Genomic DNA, 22,110 nt, shown 5'->3' on the forward strand with positions numbered 1-22,110 from the left:
CTCCAATGCTGCCCATCTCCACAACGGCCCCGGGTGGGTTGTTGTTGTCATTCGACTCAGTCTCTCCTTAAATAACAGAATTACAGCGGGTCTAATCCTGCAAAGCGCTGAGTAACAGCTCGTTCCCAATAAATTAAGCAGGCACTCAGCGCCACAGCCTGATATTTGTATCCATGTCCTCCCGGATTATCGGTCTCTCCTCCTCGCTCTCTCCCCAGCCCCTCGGGGAGCAATTATCTGTGAATGAGAACAGAATAACTCTTTTAGCAGAAGGTTTCCACACTCGCGCACAAGGAGAGCTCTGAATGGATTTATCATGCTTTCTAAAAAGAGAGGTGGAAAAAAAATCCCCCCTTCTCTATCTTTTTTTTATTTTAAGGACAAATCCTTGAAGTGGCAGCCGTTCCCAGATGGCTTCATGCACCAGGGGGGAAAAAAAAAAGAGAGAGAGAAAAAAATGGATATAGTAAAACTTTTTAAGGGAGGCATGAATTGGTTCTTCAGAAAAACAAGGCAGCAGTGCCAACTGGAAATGTTTGCTTTGGGGGTGAGTTAGATGGCTGGCGTCAGCCAGGGCTAAAGACATGCCAGCGGAATGCAATATTGGGGAAGCAGCAGGTCACTCAATCACTGGCAATTTGCCCAGGAGCAACTGGATGCCTTCAGACTTTTTTTTTTCCCTCGTGTGTGTATGTTGCTTTTTTTTTTCCTCTCCCCCTCCCAGCCCCGTGCCACCCCAGGGCAAACAGAGCCCCAGTTTTGGGGCCGGGGAGCTGGAGAATGGCATTTCTGAAAGGCACGCTCCTGCAGGAATACCCCCGCGGTCTGCTTAGCTGTGCAGCAGTGACATCTGGCAGAAGAAGCTGAGTTTCGATGGACGAGGCTGAATCCTGCCTGCTGCTACCTTCATGCACACGGCAGATGATCACAGAACCATAGAATCATTAAGGTTGGAAAAGATTTCTAAGATGATCAAGTCCAATCGTCAGCACAATACCAACATGCCTACTAAACCATGTCCTGAAGCACCACATCTACAAGATTTTTTGACATCTCCAGGGCTAGTGACTCCACCACTTCCCTGGGAAGCCTTTTCCGATGATTCGCACTCTTTCAGTAAAGAAATTTTCCCTAATACCCAATTTAAATCTTCCCAGTGCAATTTGAGGCCATTTCCTCTGGTCCTATCACTTGCTACTTCGTTGAAGGAGACCAACAGCCACCTCGCTACAATCTCCTTTTAGGTAGTTATAGAGAGCGATAAGGTCACTGCTCAGCCTCCTCTTCTTCAAGCTAAACAATCCTGGCTCCCTCAGCCGCATACTGAACTGTGTGCCAGGTCTGCCAGGGGAGTGGGTAAGTCCAGGGAAGGGATGGGGCAATGGGATGGGACAGCAGTAGTGATGCCTCTGAAAATAGCCTGCAGTAAAAAAGAATATTTTTCCTCCAGTAACAATTATCAGACACTAGAGATGTGGCTTCTCTTTCTATTTTGGGAAGGCAATAGGATTTTTCAAGGTCACTTTGCTTACAGGACAAAGTTGGTAGAAGACAAAAAGAAAAATTTCCCCTGATGAAAAATGTTCATTAATTCCCCGCAGCACAGGAGGAGGCAAAGACTCAACAGGCATTTTTGTCTGCATATCTGTAGTATTTCATTGCTATATCAATTGTGCAGAATGCCGGGTTGCACACAGATCCCAAATAACCCATTGAGGGTGGGTGTCCTGGCAGGAGTAGCTCTCAGCAAGCTGGTGGCTCAACTCACAGCAACTACCATCATTAGGAATTTGACCATTTTTACTAATGAGGGAAATTGGTGTTTGGCCAGCAGCTGAATACAGCACAGTCACCAGCACATGATGGGCTGATGTCAACTGTGGCACTTCTCCAGAGGTAGAAAGGAGCAATAAAATTGCCCTCATTGTTGCCTTCTCCATCTGTATGGTTAAAACCCAACGTGTGAGAGGGAGGAGAGCTCTCATAAAAGTAAACCCAGGGACCAAGCTGTATCTGCAACTTCAAACTCAGAGGATTCAATACTGTTCAGAAGCATTTTCATGGTTAAACACAGCACTGTGACACCCATCACCAGCCACCTTCCACTACTATGTCATCACTGCCTGGGGCAAAGCCACCCAAGGAGACTGTGCAAACAGTGAAGCGGTGATCTTCCACACAGGGAAATCTGATCAATCCATGAAGAAATCAGAGAGCAACTGTAGATTTTTGGAGGCAGATCCCAGTTATGATCAGCAGGTAGGGACCCCTGAGGGGTCTCATGAGTTCTGTGCCTGGGCTATCCTGCTATCCCCTGATCTGGCAACTGTCCTTGCACTGCTGTTACATGATGCCTGGTTACACAGCCACCAGCCCCCACACTTCTGGAGACCATCAGGCTTTGAACAGCAACTTCAGCTCGGGATTCACTTTCCACCTAGGATGCAAGGTTTCTTTCCATTCTTGGCTTTCACAGCAATTGCTCCATCAAAGACAATTTTAGCTCAATTGCTGTTGCCTCTTCATTGACTCTTTTCTTTTTACATTGTCTTCCTGATTTTAGATCTTGATCCAGCTACATGGGAGAACAGTCCAAAATGTATTCAGCACCCCAGCTCTCCATCATTCTTCTTTTTTTGCATCCATTTTCATCTTAAAAGATTCATACTTGGAACAGGGCTTGTCGTTGAATCATTGGACAAGGGCTTTAATTAAACTGTATTGCATCCCCAGGTCAGTCACCAGTTTCTTGCATCATCTTGAGAAGAATCCCCCTGCTACAGATGCTTCTACTGTAAGATGGATATTGCAATCTTTTCATTTCCTTGCTGTGTTTTTTTTAGTCTTAAAGGCAGAAATAAAGTCTCTCTCTCTCAAAGTGCCTGCATTCAACAATGACGTCTCATCCCCTGCCCGCGAGTGCCTGCCTTCTTCCCAGGAACACCTTTGGTGTGTTCAAAGGAAGCACTGACAGGCAGTGAGGAAAGAAAATGTGGATACACTTGACCACCCCAAAGGATAAATATTGCAGTGAACTTTCCTACCCAACAGCTCCAGGCCAACAACCCAAGGCACGGCAGCCACCGGACACGGACAGGACTGAGTCCTTCCCTGCTTGTACCTCAGCACTGCCATGTAACGGGGAAATTGGTTTTGCTTCCTGTATCTCAGTTTCCCCATCTGGAGCATGGAAATAATGATCTTGGCTTCTTTTTAAAGCTCTTTGAGATGAACAGTCCTTTTAAAGAGGTAAGCAGTATTATAAGTAACGGACTCTCACGTCTGCCAAGAACAAAAAGTGATATGCGGGTGATGAAATTCAGGCCACCTCATCAGCAAAGCATGCTGTCCTGGCCTTCAAGACAAGGTTAGGGCTCTTGGAGAGAGCCCGTTCCTTTTTGGGACAGAAACGAGTGGACACAGACCCAGCATATGCTTCCCTATTATTAGTAATTTGTAGCCCTGTATTACCGCAAAGGTATACAGCTCCCAAAACCCAACCAAAGCAAGTGCATAGCCTAGAGCCGTCTAAACCAGGAGCTCAGTCACACAAAATAGGCTGATTAGAAGTTTCCAGGTAATTTGCTCATGATGACTTGAGCAGGATGGATGCAACCAGCTCTCAACAAGCCCGCAAGCCCCAGCATCTCCACCAGCCTTTCAGGAGAACTGGAGGGAGACAAGAGTGGGAAGAGGAAACTGCCTGGGGACCGAAGCTAGAGAGCACAGCGTCTCCAGAAAACCAGGTGGGAGAGGTTGGTGACGTACAGTTTGGCTGGGAGAAGGAAGCTGGAAGGAGGCGAGATGTCGGCACGGGCAAGGTTGGTGAGGACCTCACAGACGAGGCTGGAGGCACGACTGAGAGCTGCTTTGCACGACAGGGCCAAATCCGTCCCTGGCACAGCTCCGCTCCGGCTGCCTCTGTGTGTTTGTGTAAGGATCCAACTCTGGCCGTGCAGGGGAGGCACCGGCTGTGCAGGGCTGGCGTGTCAGTCCAGAGGCCCAGACGCAAGGACAGTGCCAGATGCCGGACATATTTTTTCAGCTGCGCGGGCTGTGGGTTGTCACACGGGGCTCGGCGTGCACCTGCGCGACCCTAAGCCTCCCAGCTATTAACAGCCGGCGACAGCACTCTGATGCCATATCACTGACTGCTCCGTTCCTGAGCAGGGTGATAAATCAGCTGCCCTGCTGACAACTCCGAGGCTCTTCTGCAGCCAGGACCGATGCAAACTCCAATGCACCTAATACTCACCCCACAGCAGGATTTGGTCATGTGCAGCCAGCCCAGCTCCACCATGTCCTACCATCCCAGGTTGCTGCTCATGGAATGCCCAGTGCTCCTGGTGCTCCTGGACCAGCCAACGTGGCTCTGTGAGTCACCTGATGCAACTAATGAATGCTTGGTGTCCTCTGAGTGGAGATGAGACCAGCACAGGTTTCTGTGAGAGAAGTTATCGTGGGGAGGACCAACGCTGGGGTGTATTTGAAGACATATAAAGCACCCAGAAGAAAGACCTGCAGGAGGCATTGAGCAGCAGGGGTCTAAAACCTTCTCCAACATGGGGAATAGCATTTGAAGGGGTCAGGGAAGGAGGCACTGACAGAGTAAGTTGCATTTGCCTCTTTCCTCGCTCCTTCTGCACCTAGCATCAGTGCTGTACAATACTTGCAAACCCAGAGAAAAGTTCTGCTGCATACAGCCCCTTTGGAAGGAACATGCAATGGGCAATGACCTTCACATTCTCTCTTATCTTTCACTGCTGACTCAAAATGAGCACAATCTGACTAATTAACAGAGCTAGTCAGCATTAGGATGAAACGTCCAATGTGGACCGCAGACTCTTGGGAAGCAGATTTTGTAGCCTTGGAACACAGAAAAATTCTTTCCCAGGCATCATGTGCACAACACAGCCTGCTCTCTGACTTTTCCTCTTTTCCTCATCAGTGTTTGGTTCTAGCACAAAGATGATTTTTAATGCCAAATCATTGTGCTCCTTCCCTCTTTACTTCAGGCCGCAGGCTCACCACATTCTGGACTGATTGCAACCCATCTGGTTTCACTAATACTTCTAGTATAACATTTATAACTAGCTAAAGGTTGATCATATGATGGGTGTAATCAATAAGTCATGTGCCAGTTGTGATTATACTACACCTCAAGTGATTTTTCTGTATTTTCATGTACATAGCCTGCTGGGCTATTTGTATGTTGCTGTCATGCCTTCCCACCTTTACAGCCTGGCATTAAAGGAGGATGTTTTGAGTCTCAGTAATTAAGAAAAAAGAAACAGCACTTCATTTCCACCTAAAAAGGGAAATTATTTGAGAGAATCAACCAAAGGTTCTGCTTGCCAGATACCACTTGCCACCATATTTGGCTTTGCTGAAGGAACCTACACTTAGGAAAGTTGGTTCAATCCAAACAAAATCATCTTCTCAGCAAGTTACTCCAGCCAGAAGGATCACCTAACAGAAACAAAACCGGATCTGACAGTTTTAGCTCACCTATAGCCAGCCGTGGCAGCCCAATTTCACATTCAACGGGTACAGGACATTTCCTGGCAGACCATCAGGTGCCAGGCAGTAAAGATTCCTTATATTAATGGAGGAATTCCCATCATATGCAAATACCTCCTTCTCGTTCTTTCTGCCCCTTTCACCCTACGTGGCTAGGGTGGGCTCAGAGGAGGAGGAATCTCTGGATAAATGCTCAGATACAGGAAGACGTGTTCTTGGCCCCTCTGGAAAGGTACTTAATATCCTGAAGAAACTTTGGTTGAGGCATCATTGAGGAAAAAAAAACAAAAAACCAAAAACAAACAAAAACAAACACACACACACCCCCCCAAATTTTAGCTTAGTTTTGAAGAGAATAAATAGTTTTGATGTAAAACCACTGGCATGGCATCAGGCTAGGATATGGCCCCGTGTGGCTGCACAGAGGCAGAAGGAGAGCGAATTCTCCCTTTCCATGGCCACAGCCTGTAAAATCAGATGATTTAGTGATCCATTCTGGCAAGCGGGGAAGGATGACTTCAGGTTTGAGCTGCCCACATCACTTCTACCAGCTCCTTCCCGGAGAGTCAACACATCAGCGGCGAAGACTATTGCATGCCTCAGAATCAGTGGTGCTGCCTTCTCAGCCTCTGGAGCAGGAGCATGAAGGATGGCTCCTCCACAACACATGGGAATTCAGCAGCAAAACAGCTATGCGGCAGACCCAGGAGGATAAATTAAGCATCTTTTTATTCTGAGGCTTTCAGTAGTGACAGCCACTACTTTGTGAGTCAGTTAATTCAGAACGTCTCTGTACTAATGGATTAACAAGTTCCGGAAACTGCCCAGATTGCTTCATGGTGTGAAGATCCAAGATCAACTGATGGAAAAAAAGGATAATTTCTCCTGCGGAGGGAGCAAGATTGTTTGTGGAACCTAATGATCAAACAATGTCTCTGAGTGCTGCTAGTCATCCATGCATGGAATCACGTACCCAGACTTTGATGGGCACTGGGCTGGATGATGCAGGCTCATGATGTCATCACACGGTTGGGACCCCATGCCCTACATTCAGGTGCAACTCTGTGGGATGATCGATGTTAGAAGGTAGGAGAAGTGACAGGGGAATCAGAATAGTTAGGGTTGGAAGGGACCTTAAAGATCATCCAGGTCCAAACCCCCTGCCATGGGCAGGGACACCTCCCACTAGATCAGGCTGCCCAAGCAGTCATCTTCTCAGGCACTTCTCAGCTGCTAAACCTCAAGGCTGGAGGCTCATATCCAGTGAGGAACACATATTATTTGAAGGAACCTAACGTCATGAAATGCCCCAGCAGTCCTTCTACTGAGCAGTCACAAATAACACATCCATATCCAACAGCATATGAGGATGTGCAAAACATCCCTCTTCTTTGCAGAACTGTATTTCTCCTTCCACACAGACGCTGCATGTCATTGTATTTTACACAACCCTGCCTCTCCAAGGAGGAAGATGCTCTCCAATTCCTCCAGTACCAACCTTGCCAAACCTCATTGCTCTCTACAATGAGGGGAGACCTCATTGCTTTCTACAACTACCTGTAAGGAGGTTTTGGAGAGGAGAGAGCTGGCCTCTTCTCCCAAGTGACAGGGCACAGGGCAAGAGGGAATGGCCTCAAGCTCCACCAGGGGAGGTTCAGGCTGGACATTAGGAAGAAGTTTTTCACGGAAAGGGTCATTGGGCACTGGAACAGGCTGCCCAGGGAGGGGGTTGAGTCACCTCCCCTGAAAGTTTAAAGGACAGCTGGATGAGGTGCTGAGGGGCATGGTTTAGTGATTGATAGGAATGGTTGGACTCGATGATCCAGTGGGTCATTTCCAAACTAGCGATTCTGTGATTCTACGATTCTATGATTCTTCTCCCATTCACATAACCTGGTATCTGGGGGTCTATTTTTTAGGAAAGAGGAACACTCAAAGAGTCTTCATGAGTGCAAATGTTTTGCACTAAAGGCATTTAATCTGCATGCATAATTTCAACCTTGAGAAGTTTTAAGACCTTTTCATTAATTGTTATTAGATGTTGTCATGACCTGCTTTTCTTTTGACTCTTCTATGGGAGGGAGTGAAGCCACAAAGCCGATATGAGTCAAACCTATCTAGCCAGTTCCCTGCTAAGGGTTTCCAGTGTTGACACTGAGCTTGACACTTCAAAATTACGTTTTTCAGGCTTTTCTCTGTCTGGAAGAGTGAATGGACTACCGCTAGTCTGAAAATGGAGTTTTCTTCTTCTTTCACAAAAATTCTAACTTGAACTTTAAAAAAAAACAGAGCGAGCTAACAATAAACTTTCTGCTTTTAGCTGAAAAACTTCAGTAAATATCTGAAATTTCATGCTAAAAACAGACACTTCTCAAAAAAATTTTGTTTAAGCCGTGATGGCATTTTCTGTCAGAAAACATTTGAGAGGTAAACATTTTGGAACAGCTCTGGAAATGCTAGCTTGATTCAATGCACATTAGCCATTTTAAATACCAGTTGTAACATAGTCATTTGGATTTTTAAAAAGATAAATCTTTTTCAACCCCCCCCCTTAAGTAAACTCAGCAACAGATCCTCCTAATGGCTCTATGGCTTTCCTCCCATCCCATTTCCACCTTAACTGTGACCAGGTTTAATAGTGATCAAGATATGTACCCGCAGATTTGAAAGCTCCAAATGTCATTAGGAGCAATCGGTAGCAGGACAATGCCTGTAATTTAGGGTGAATGCTAAAATTAAAGGCCCTCAGTGTCTGTTTTGACCATGCGTCATGTTTGGCTCTGTTAAAAGGTGGGTGGAAAGCACAAGAATAAAAATGTCCACATGAAAACTGGACTTGGGTCCACGCTGCTTATTTCAATACGCTCCTGATTCAGTGTGGCTAAGGTTAGGTTTGCAGTCAACTCAGCCCAGTAACACAAAGAGAAACATTATCAGCTCTTTCTGTTGTGTTAATATCCAATTTATTTTTCAGCAGTGCAATTTCCTGCCTGCTCTTTGAACAGCTATCAAAGGACAAGACACCAGATCATGGCAGACATTCTTCTAGTGGTGACATCTGCTAAACTAGTCAGTCTGTTCCTACACAGCCCACTCAATGCATCCTAAAATATTTTATAAGCCACCAGTGGAACACAGAATGGTAATGTGGGTCCCTGACCTTTATTTGAGCCACCTTGATTATCAGTACAGATGGGAATCACACTTCAGCAGCCAGAATTTCCGGGTCCATTCAGCTTAGGGTTTCTGTGTTACCTCCAAACCCAATAAATTTCACTTAACACCATCTGGCACTTCATATCCTTTGCTGTTATTCATCCGAGTGCACTGGCAAATCTGCATATGAAGCTTAATCCAAAACCCTATGAAAATCAATGGAAAGATTGGTTTGGATCATGCCTAAAACTGCAAGACTTTATTTAGAAACATGGTTTTTACAGCTTTGCTGGAAGATGCTCCTTCTTTGAACAAGCACCCAACCAGCAGTGAATACATTCCAAGAAAACATCTGGACACCTAGGAAAAGGTTGGTCTAATTACATTCAGAGAAGCTAATATGATATTACTGAGACTCTTACACTGCTAATTTTGCTTTGAGCGACACTACCGAGACCATGAATACCAATGTGTTTCACAAGTATAGTCAAGTACTGCTAGGGGCAACTCACAACTAATTTTCCAAGTTATTCATAGGACCTGCAATCCCTGCATCACTGTCTCTCCTATGCTTTCTGGCTATATCCTGATACATTTTCTATACCAGTGCAGAATTCTGCCTGAATTTTGTGTTCTGCAGGCAGGAAAAAAACAAACAAACAAACAAACAAAATATGCTTAAGCACCTGGCAGCTTTCTTGTAGATTTGGTTGGAAGTTTGCCCCAACTAGTCACTATCATTTGAGGAGTCATTCTCATTCCTCTCTGCTACTCACCATCTTTCTGAGTTATGGTTGTATTTCCTAAGTCTCATCTCTGTTATGCTTGAGACCTGGTCCCTGATCCACATCTGCCTGACCTCACTTGCATTCTGTCTAGTCCTTGCCCTGGATCCTCTCCTGTGTCACTGATCTTCTTAATCTTCAGCTTAATCCCACATAAACTTTTATTTTCATCTTGAAGGAGTTCCTAGATGTCTTTTGGCCAAATTTCTGGCCTTTCATCTCATTTATCTGGATTGTTGTAGTCTTCAAATCTACATCCATTGACTCCAGTTGCCCTTTTTCACTTCTCTTGAGCCCTGCCTGACCCTGATCGCTTTACTAAAACCTGTTTACAACCAGGGACCTGGGTAAAGCACATAGCTGGCTAACAGTGTTGTTGAATGTTCAATAATCAGCATGCTCGGTTGTCTTTTCTCACAGATACAATCAGAGCTGAGAATCTGTGAGACTGATGGTACAGCAGACAGGAGGAAGAAAGGAGACTCACTCAAAGGTACACCCAGGACCATCCCACAACACTGGTGAAGGCTCCAGCTGCATGCATAATAGTAAATAAAAGAGGTACAGGCCATTTCCTAGCTATTAGGTCAATTAGCATAGCATCATATGGGCAGCTAAATGCTTCCCACTCCCCACTCAAGGAAACAAAAAAAAAAAAAAAAAGAAAGGGAAAGCCTGTCTTGGACACATGTGATTTGCCCATTGGTGAGGGGGCTGGAGAACAAGTCTTATGAGGAACGGCTGAGAGAGCTGGGGGCGTTTAGCCTGGAGAAGAGGAGGCTGAGGGGAGACCTCATTGCTCTCTACAACTCCCTGAAAGGAGGTTGTGGAGAGGAGGGAGCTGGCCTCTTCTCCCAAGTGACAGGGGACAGGATGAGAGGGAATGGCCTCAAGCTCTGCCAGGGGAGGTTTAGGCTGAATATTAGGAATAAATTTTTCACTGAAAGGGTCATTGGGCACTGGAACAGGCTGCCCAGGGAGGTGGTTGAGTCACGTTCCCTGGAGGTGTTTAAGGGATGGGTGGATGAGGTGCTGAGGGACATGGTTTAGTGTTTGATAGGAATGGTTGGACTCCATGATCCAGTGGGTCTTTTCCAACCTGGTGATTCTATGATTCTATGATTCTACGGTTCTATGATTCTATCCCTGTCCCAGGGTACCCTCAAAGTGTGCTCAGGCATTGCCTGAGAAAAATCACATGGCCCAAACCAAACCCATCCAATCAGGCACACGTGTGCTTTAACAATATAGACAATAGCTCCATCTTCTGCCATGGTGACACCTCTGGGTGCAGACTGGAGGATAGCCTTGGTTTGGCTGTGTCTCTGCCCTCCCAAAAAAAGCTTCCACTTTGAGGAAGAAAGACTTGGCTGGTGGATTGGCACAGTCCTGCTATAAGTGTCGTCACCAGGATGATGGGACAGGAGCAAATTCAACAATAATAACAAACCAACTCATCTGTCAGCCAGCTGAGAGACCATCACTCCTATGACGAGCCATGGGAGAAACTGCCAAACTACAAACACACCAATTAAGAATCAACCTCTTTGCATCATCCCCATGTCACTCAGCTGGACAGATGTGTCCAGTTCCAAGCATTGAACAACTCACATCCAAGAGAGCAGGATTCCCAAACTCAACACTGAAGGACAACTCCCATTCCGTGGCAGCTTCATATCTGATAATTGATCAACAAGATTTGGTCAAAGCCCACTATTCAGCAACTCAAACATTCTGGGCTTAACAGAGAGGCTTTGAACTCTGTATCACAAGCTGACTGCTGTGCTTCAGCCCATCACTAAGTTCTCTTTCACTATTTTTTTTTTGCTATGCTGTTCACCACCACACCAATCAGTGTAGAAGTTAAGAATTTCAGAGACCAAACTGTCAGAAAGTTGATAATGGCCACAGAGCATTCATTTATGTGCTGTGAAACATATTAGGAAGCCAAGGCAGAGAAATCGTATTGCGGAACCGGTTTGAATCTTGGCAGGGGTCATCTTTTACATCATATCAAGCCTAGAAAGACATTTACTTATCATCTCCTGCAATAAACTGATGTACAGATTGCCAGTCCCATTGTCCATATGTTAAATTGTGGAGCTTTTTCTCTCTTTGTTGGATACTTGACATCAGGAAAAACTTTTTCACAGCAAAGGTCATTGGGCACTGGAACAGGCTGCCCAGGGAGGTGGTTGAGTCACCTTCCCTGGAGATGTTTAAAATACATGTGGATGAGGTGCTGAGGGTCATGGCTTAGTGATTGATAGGAATGGTTGGACTCAATGATGCAGTGGGTCATTCCCAACCTAGTGATTCTGTGATTCTGTGATACTGACAGGCAGTAACACAAAAATGAAGAGTTGTACTGAAAGGAAGTTGAAAGGGAAAGTTAGGAGTAAAATTATTTCAGGACTCACAGACTTTATTTTGAAACTACATTTTCAATGCTAGATGTTATAGATATGATTTCTCTCAAAAAAAAAAAAAACCAAAAAAAAACCAACCCAAGGCTTTAAAAGGATCCCTAAAAACCTGAAATTTTAAACAACAGCATGAAGTCTTTTAGAAGTAAAATATGGGAATTAAAAGGGAATAGAGGAAAAACACACACATAGGTAAGCCAATGTTAAAAACAATATCAAACTATTTAAAACATTCTAAGGAACAATTTCCTAAAAGCTAATAATAAAAACTGATCCAAACATTTCCAAAGTAACTAGTTTGCCAGGCAGCTGGTCATACTAGCAGGTGATCAGTATGTGAGAGATAAGCACTCAAGACACATTATCTCATGACAGCAAAGTCAAATAAATACTCAGGATGCATCCCACACTTCAGTCTTCCCTTCCCAAAAGCACATCTGAAAAGCTTGTCACAAACTGAAGCAACAGACAAGTGTGATTCTGTGTAAGGCAAACTGATAAATAGACTAATAAAGAAGGTTTCATAACAAAGGGAGCCAGTCTGCAGGACTGGATGAGGTTCTGTGCTGCTAGGACATCTGGTGTTCAATACACACATTAATTCCAGAAAAGGCATAAAAATTGAAAAGCAGAGTGGAAGCTTCTCCTGATGATACTAAGGCATCTAAAATGTTTCAAACTAAAGCTGTGAGCAAAGAAATTCAGAAGGACTTACAATGCTAAGTGACTGCACAATAAAATGGAAGAGAAAATTCAGAGTAATATACATAATGAAAGAAAAAAGAAAAGATACACAATAATGAGCACTGAGTGAGCTACTAACATTGAGAATAAGATCCTGGAGCTACTGCGGATGGTTTTCAAAAAATATGAACTTAGTGCTCTATGAGGATTAAAAAGGCAAAACCAAAACGGAAAACTAGTAGCAAAAGGCTTCAGAGCAACATAAAGAACTTCTGAACATATCCCCAGTGTGCCAATCTCATATAGGATAGAGCAGAAGTACGAAAGGCAAGAAAAGGCAACACGACACCAGAGACAAGGAACAGTTTCCAGATGAAAAGAGCCCAAATAGGCTAAAATTCTTCATCATGAGTGAAGAGAAGACAGAAGGGATCTGAGGCTGGTCTATGAATTCAGGAGTTCCATGGAGAAGATGAACAGGAAATAATGGTGCACCATTTCTCAGAACATCAAAGACCACAGACTGACTAACGAATTGATCAGGCAGTGAGTTCAAAACAGACAGGAGGATTTTTTCTCTCACAGACAAGTTAAGAGACTCATTGTCATGGACAGAAAAAAAAAGGGGGGGGGGGGGGCTTAAAATAGTCATGGTAGCTCCAGCAAGTCTACTAAGCAGCATAGTCTAAACTTGCCCTTTAGTTAAGGAGTCCCCTTAGCTGTTGACTGCCAGAGGCTGGAATGATGTACACCTCTGCACTCAACTTGCTTCTTAGCTTTTGGTTTTTCATTTATTTCATACAGTCTTTCTATTTTATAACTCAAAGATAGTATGACTCTGGACTCCCATTCACTAACATGCCTCTAAAGTTACGTATCCCAAAGTTAGGTGAAGTTCAAACTTAACCAGAAACAAGCTGCTATGTGAAGTTTTGTGGAAAAATAGCAAGTTACACTATTGATTGGCCATAAAATAAATTCAACCCTTCTGATGAATGGCTAATAGAAGAAAATAATGAACTTTAGCATGTGATAAGACCTCCTTCATGAAAATGAGCCTCTCTGCAAATCCTCTACCATCTCAAAACCTTGATTTCTTCACCATTGTAGTGACTGTCCACTGGAGACGTGGGGGTTTAGCTCATGTAAATGAAGCTCTCAGTGGTAGTACTGTTCCCTTTTTACCATTAAAAACTCTTTTACACTTGGAGCATCTAACTAGAGACTTTATAATAAATGTGTCTTTAATTGCACTCTCAAAACTCTAACCACTAAGAGTCATTGGGAATTCTTGGGACCTTGCAAACCACATTCAACAGCCATCATTAAAAAAATCTGGCAGACAAGTGCATGCTTTTCCCTCACCCACAAAAGTAAACTTCCATTCAAAGTACATAGGTTTGAACTAAAAAAGAGGCTGTCCTGTGTCTATGTTCTATTTACTGTCCACTGTCCCTTTTCTAGAGCCAAAGAATGTTGATTAAGACTTTAGCATCCCCACACCTCATACTTTTGTTTCTTTTCTGCCTCAGTTTCTCCACAAAGATTTTTAATATTCCATTCTTGCAATGGCATTTGTCACTGAACATACACTGAAGACAGCTTTATCCATGGTCATCTCAGCATCTTATCCTCCTGTTGACCAGGAGCATTGTCTGATGGGGTGAACGACTGTCAAGGGAGGAGCTCGCTCTCACTGACCAGAGAGAACAAGCAATCCTGGAGGGAGAAAGGCTGAGAGAAGGGACCTGAAACTCAAAAAGGAAAATCAGCAAAGTCCAAAGGATGCTCACTCAGTGCTCAGGGGAAATTAGGGCCAACAGTGGCATCTTGGCTTGTATCAGAAACAGCGTGACCAGCAGGTCCACGGAGGTTATTCTCCCTCTGGACTCAGCACAGGTGAGACCGCTCCTCGAATACTGTGTTCAGTTCTGGGTCCCTCACCACAAGAAGGATGTTGAGGCTCTGGAGCGAGTCCAGAGAAGAGCAACAAAGCTGGTGAGGGGGCTGGAGATCAAGTCTTACGAGGAACGGCTGAGAGAGCTGGGGTTGTTTAGCCTGGAGAAGAGGAGGCTGAGGGGAGACCTCATGGCTCTCTACAACTACCTGAAAGGAGGTTGTGGAGAGGAGGGTGCTGGCCTCTTCTCCCAAGTGTCAGGGGACAGGACAAGAGGGAATGGCCTCAAGCTCCACCAGGGGAGGTTTAGGCTGAACATTAGGAAAAAATTTTTCACTGAAAGGGTCATTGGGCACTGGAACAGGCTGCCCAGGGAAGTGGTTGATTCTCCTTCCCTGGAGCTGTTTAAAGGACGGGTGGACAAGGCGCTGAGGGACATGGTTTAGTGTTTGATAGGAATGGTTGGACTCAATGATCCACTGGGTCTCTTCCAACCCAGTGATTCTATGATTCTATGATTCTAAGGCAGAGGGAAGCCTGAGGCTTCTTGCATGAGGCCACGTATCTCTTGTCCAGATGTAGAGAGTAACTGTTTGAAAAACCTAGAAAGTACTATTTCCATCAGCTCTGCCCAACTTGACAAGATAAAGGACGAAGAGTTTGAGCTAATGCTGATACTGGGCATCGTGTTGGCGCATAGGGCACAGTGACCACAGTGAGGAGGTGAGCTGGGGCAAGGAAGAACATTGTACTGCTGCTTGCCAGGACCCACAGGAGACCAGGACTGCTACAGGGAACAACCCACAAGAAAATTGTTGGCAGAGCCGGGACTGCACCTCATGTCCACCTCCACTCACAGCCCCTTTCTTGACCGCATGAACAACCTTACAGCCTCAGACAGGTCCTAAACAAACAAATGGGAGAATTTTTACTGGTTTCAGTGATGGATGAGGTCAGATCAGGCTGAAGCCAGACCAGCTGCCAGTACAACTGTGCATAAATCAGTGGATTGGCTCACAGATGGAGAGAGAGTTGAGTTTTTTTCACATCCTTACCCAGCTATTCAACCTCCCAGACATCTCACATCCCTGAAATTCAGGACTCCATATCTGCTTTTGCTGAAGTCAACAGAAGAGTTGTCCTTGGCCTTGGTGGCTCCAGGGTCACTCTGTAAGTTGCTGCAGCGTGGCTAAGCCTCCTGGCAGGTTAGGGAAGACGTATCTTTCATCTTGCCTTAGCAGTGGAGGCATTGAGGCATTGTGGTATGTCCACTAAGGCCAGGCTAAGAATTTCAGGCTTTCTAAAATCTTAAACAAAAATATTTTCTATAAAGTAAGCCCCTCAGCGGGCAGCACAGTGCACCCAGAGTGATCTGCTAGACTGCCGGTCACCCAGTGGCTTCCACCGAGATGTACACTGATATTTCAGAAAGTTAGATAACTGACTGGGATTCAAAGACATTAAGGCAGAAGAAATCCTGTATGAGTAATTAGTCCAGATTTCCACATAAAATAAATTCATATAATACTCCTGTATTAAGTTCACAGCCTAAACCATAACATGCATTTTAAAAGATGTCAATCTTTCATTTATACAATTCAAGCAGCATAGACTCCATTAATTCCTTTATGTTATACATTGAAAAGATTGTTATGTTCAGCTTAACTACATAGCTGTCATCAAAAGTATCATTTGCTTCGCCTCTGAATAGATTGCACTTTTTTTCTGATAGGCTAGAAAGCCACTGGCAGCAGCAGCATTGTCCACCTCATGGAGACATGAACAGGCCACGAGCATCTCTGCTTTTTGCTGAGATACACTGACAAAAAAATATTTTTCCGAGACTGGATTCCTGTTACAGCGAGAGGAGAGGAGAGGAGAGGAGAGGAGAGGAGAGGAGAGGAGAGGAGAGGAGAGGAGAGGAGAGGAGAGGAGAGGAGAGGAGAGGAGAGGAGAGGAGAGGAGAGGAGAGGAGAGGAGAGGAGAGGAGAGGAGAGGAGAGGAGAGGAGAGGAGAGGAGAGGAGAGGAGAGGAGAGGAGAGGAGAGGAGAGGAGAGGAGAGGAGAGGAGAGGAGAGGAGAGGAGAGGAGAGGAGAGGAGAGGAGAGGAGAGGAGAGGAGAGGAGAGGAGAGGAGAGGAGAGGAGAGGAGAGGAGAGGAGAGGAGAGGAGAGGAGAGGAGAGGAGAGGAGAGGAGAGGAGAGGAGAGGAGAGGAGAGGAGAGGAGAGGAGAGGAGAGGAGAGGAGAGGAGAGGAGAGGAGAGGAGAGGAGAGGAGAGGAGAGGAGAGGAGAGGAGAGGAGAGGAGAGGAGAGGAGAGGAGAGGAGAGGAGAGGAGAGGAGAGGAGAGGAGAGGAGAGGAGAGGAGAGGAGAGGAGAGGAGAGGAGAGGAGAGGAGAGGAGAGGAGAGGAGAGGAGAGGAGAGGATTAAATGTCATCATTCAGCCTAAAAGAATAAAATTAAGCTGCAGACTGTCATAAACACTTTTCCATGTGAGTGTATATTGACTGTGTCATGTAAAAACCAAGCATTTAAAAAGAAAGACTATTTTAAGCCAATGACAGATATGTCTCCGATGTACATTGGATGTGAATAATTCTCATTTCTTACCTCATTTCACTATCATTCCTCAGTTTCATATTATCCTGAGGACTATCCTATAATACTGCCCATGTACATCTGCCAAGTCTCCAAACAGCTTTAAAAAAAACCAGTGATGAGAGACCACCAACTTTACAGTTTCTTGCAACTCCCACTGTACATTTTATGGGTATTTAGCAATGCTACAGGGTTTTTCTAATGCTGGAGAAATTTCTCTTCTCCTCACTAATAGTAGACATGTGTTTTAGCAGCCTTTTCTTGCTTTTTGCCTTCTCTCCTGACTATATTCTCAAATTGCTGATTTTTAAGATGTATTTTTCATAGAACTATAAAACAGTGGATTTTTTTCCTTTTGTTTTTCCTTTTTTTTTTCCCCCAGATTTGTGACTTGGACAAACTTTTAGCCTGCCAAGCCTTTTTTTTTGTTGTTTAAAGACTTCATAATAAAAGAATGTGCTCCTGATGGAATTTTTATTGCAATTTAAAAAAAAGTTCTCCCTTTCTCTTTTCTTATATCTTGCACACTTCAAAACACATACTGAGATTCTGTAACCTCCCAAGAAAGACAGCTGCTCAGATGCTGTCAAACTGTTAATGATAATGTCAGAGTACATGACACATTTAAACATTAAAAGAAGGAGGATTAAGGCTGCATCTCAATCTCAATTTGATGACTCAACTCTACATTGACATATTCAGCATGCCAATTGCAATCAGACTTCTGGTTTTGCTCTTCAACAGCATTTTAAAATCATTCCTCTGGCCTAAGAAGGATGTTGGAAAATGTACATGAGAGTAGATATTCCTTTTTAACAAGTGCAGAGCTCTGGTTTTTCATATTTGGAAGTGTGTTCTGGTTTTCAGAAAGTACAAAGCTGTCACAGATGAATCACCTTTCAGAAATGCTAAGGATGCTTTCCTGGGGAAGATGTGCCATCCTTTGGACTCTGCTTTGGAAACATCTCCCTGGCATATACCTGCGGTTGGTCTTTCCCCTATGACCTGTCCTGGGCACTGAAGAAAAGCCTTTCAAACACCCTGAACTGCACCTACTGCTAAATCTCACCACAGAGTACATTGTTTCCATCACCTTTCTCTTTCTACTTATAATTTTAAAAAAAAATACATTATCTGAAGACATATCTTAGGGTTTCACAGTCATTTATTGCAACTACATCAATTTTTAAGAGAGCTGAGAGCCACCTGACAAGGTGTTTCACCCACCAGCAGGAGGCAGGGACTAGTTTAGGATGTGGTGCTGTAATGTCAGGGAGAGCTCCACCCCATACTCGATGGAGTTGATCCATGACTTTAAGTAACACAGTGCCAGAGGATGACGGGATGAGACGTTAAAACTTCTCCAGCGACGCTACCTGCTCGGATTTTTACCCACGACTCTTATGTCCTTCGCAGGGGACTGGCAAAGGGTTTATTTCTTTATTTATTTACCCTTGAAGGCAGAGGTGGCGAAGATGCAGGACAAGCTTCTCAGTTGGTGCTGATACTGAAGTTATTTTCTCGGTGGGTCTCTAAGCAGAGGAATGACCTCTTTCCCATCTCACCAGTGTGCACCAGACCCCAGAGCTAGCAAAAGGAGGCAATGAGAGTATCGTGAGGAGAAGGAGTCAGGGGAAAAGGACCTTCCCTGTCAGTGGCACTGGATGACCAGTTTCGCTTTGCCAGAAATGAAACCACCCACTGTGTGTGTCCATACCCTACAGGTACCTGCCTGACCAGTATCTGTGGATATCCGCCCCACAGGACAGCACAGGACTGCTAAAACAATGCAAATCTGAGTGTAGACAAGGCTGATATTAAGTGGTCTAAAGAAAGGAAAGCTCAGAGGTTTCACTATGACTCATAATCCCAGTCCCGTTACCCTATGCTTCTCCCCTCACAGGCAGGCAATTCCTTCCATGCCATCATTATCACGCACCCTGGGCTGCATCCAAAGAAGTGTGGCCATCAGGTCAAGGGAGGTGATTCTGCTCCTCTATTCCTCTCTTGGGAGACCTCACCTGGGGTATTGTGTCCAGTTCCAGAATCCTCAACCTAAGAATGATATGGAGCTGTTGGAACAGGTCCAGAGGAGGCTACAAGGATGATCAGAGGGCTGGAGCACCTCCCATATGAGGACAGGCTGAGAGAGTTGGGCTTGTTCAGCCTGGAGATGAAAAGGCTCCAAGGAGACCTTATAGAGACCTTCCAGTACCTGAAAGGGGCTACAAGAAAGCTGGGAAGGGACTGTTTACAAAGGCTTGTAGAGATAGGATGAGGGGCAAGGGGTATAAACTGGAGAGGGGCAGATTCAGACTAGATGTAAGGAAGGAACTTCTTCACGATGAGAGTGGTGAGGCACGGGAACAGGTTGCCCAGGGAATCATAGAATCATAGAATCACCAGGTTGGAAGAAACCCACCAGATCATCGAGTCCAACCGTTCCTATCAAACACTAAACCATGACCCTCAGTGCCTCGTCCACCCATCCTTTAAACACCTCCAGGGAAGGTGACTCAACGACCTCCCTGGGCAGCCTGTGTGGCTGCCCCATCCCTAGAGGTGTTCAAGGCCAGGTTGGATGGGGCCTTGGGCAGCCTGATCTAGTGAGATGTCCCTGCCCATTACAGGGAAGTTGGAAATGGATGATCTTTAAGGTCCCTTCCAACCCAAACTATTCCATGATTCTATGATTATGGCCCACAGGCACCAAGCAGCAGAATGAGCTGCTGCGTCCATATGGCACAGAGCAGCCAGCACTACCTAGAAATTTTCTTGCATTCTGTCCCAGAAGTCATGTTGTTCCACTGGCATGGCACAAGGGCACACTGCTCCTAGCCGAAACATCGATGCCAGCACAGCCCTGTAGCTTTGATTTCCAGAGGCAAGGTGGTCTTTGTGAGGTCAGGCATCCCTGTCCATCTCCACTGCTCATGGCAAGCATGCCAATGGCTCTGGGGACACCACGGATTGCGCCGAAGGGCAGGATTCAGCCTGCAAGAAACACACACTTACTTAATTGAAAGAGCAACTTTCAGCTAAATAACATAAGCTGGCAGGACAGATTGTCTGGACCCTTTCATTGCAGCTTAAAACTCTCTCCCTTCAGTTTTGTCTCGGGCACGCTTTAGTTTCAACCACCTTTAAGGTACACAGGAGCAACCCAATCAGATGATAACAAGAGAGTCTGCACACAGTTTGCAGGGTTTTAACTAATGAAGAGAAAGCAGGTTTGTCTGTGCTGCACGGTTCGCAGCCGTCGCTGCTGTATCCTCCGCAAAGAGGGCACAGCCAGGGACAGGCTCTATGCACCATGTGATGTGCCACCCTGAGGGACCAGGACCATCATGACCCAGCCCTGATTTGGGCCTCCCCAGCTCTCTTGCAATTCCCATAATCACAAGGATACTAAAATGAGAGGAGAGGAAGGTCTGACAGGCAGTTATGTGACTAGAGACGCTCAGGTTTAGGTTTCTTCTTGGAAGCACTCCGCAATGCAGCCACCGCCAAGGGAGCAGCTATATAACCAGCACCCAGAAAATGCATGTGCCTTAAGGGTAAGACATGAAAAACAAGTGGTTTAAGTGGCTGCAAATTCCTTTGTTTTTAATGACTTCATCTATATACCCCTTAAATGGATTTGGTCCATGGAATCAAGCTGGAACAGCAAAGGGATTTTAAGTAGGCAGAATTTAATGGCTGAGACTGAAATTCGGCCAAGATCTTTGGTTTAATCCTCCTTCTCTTGTGAGAAAAGGCACCAAATGTTTAATGCACGCTTCCCCTGAAAGGCAGACCCTGCAGGAAGGGCTCATGCCACTGCCACTCACTGGGACACTTGGTAGAAACCAGGTCAATGAAAACTCCCTTTGTTGGCTCTCACCTTTGAGAGTCAGAGGAACACGGGGAGGGAAGATAGAGGAAATGGTCACCAGGGCATGCTCTGGCGTTAGTAGCAATAATTCACAGGCTTTAGCTGAGGATACCAGAGCATCATCAGAGGGCAGGGGGTGATACTACCCACACCAGGAAATCAGGCACTTCTGAGTTCATTTGACTCGCCCGAAGTCCTTCTGCAAAAGAAAACCCAACTGCAGTGCCACCAGGGGCAGAGGATTTAATGGAGCGGGCAGCACAGCTATTACAGATACGGTGCTGAACCAGGACTCAGCATATCTTCTGTAGTACTATCTCCAGCACCTCTCACTTCTCGACTTGAAGAAACCCTCACTAAGTCTGCTCCGGGGCAGCCTGGTCAAGTAACACAAAGCACTGGACGTTATCCACCAGGCAGAGCATTTCTTGTCCCATGGACCTCAATTAGGTCAGTAGAAGCTGCCTCTGCTCGCCCCACGTGGTGCCGATGGCTGCTGGGTTGACACGGCACTGGAGGAGGAGGGTTGGGAACTAACAACTTTTCTCTGCAGTGAATTCAAGCATTTCACAACTTAGATCCCATTACTTAGATCACCTAACGCCAGTACGACTGTAAGGCTACGGGCTTTAGGGGGCTTGAAAACAGAAACCAGGTGCCTGAAGAGCAGAGACGCTTTTAAAAATGACAGAGACCTCCCGAGGTCCCTCTTGTCCTGAATTTTCCTACAGTCCTATGAAATGTGGTTTATTCCCAGCTGTGCCACAGCTCTGAAGTATCAAGCTCTGCCAGGGGAGATTTAGGCTGGACATTAGGAAAAAATTCTTCACAGAAAGGGTCATTGGGCACTGGAACAGGCTGCCCAGGGAGGTGGTTGATTCACCTTCCCTGGAGGTGTTTAAAGGACGGGTGGATGAGGTGCTAAGGGACATGGTTTAGTGTTTGATAGGAATGGTTGGACTCGATGATCCGGTGGGTCTCTTCCAACCCAGTGATTCTATGATTCTATGATTCTATCTGCCCCTCTCTATCCCTCCCACCCTGCTGATGGCTCTGTGGAGACCCCTGGCTCTGGCTGCCCCCTTGGATGCTGGGGGGGTAAGAGGAGTTGAGGGGGTTTAGGGATTTTGGGGTGCCAGCAGAAGGCAGCCCATGGCTGGTAGCAACTCCCC

The sequence above is a fragment of the Phaenicophaeus curvirostris genome, chromosome 4, assembly GCF_032191515.1.
Source record: "Phaenicophaeus curvirostris isolate KB17595 chromosome 4, BPBGC_Pcur_1.0, whole genome shotgun sequence".
NCBI lineage: Eukaryota > Metazoa > Chordata > Aves > Cuculiformes > Cuculidae > Phaenicophaeus > Phaenicophaeus curvirostris.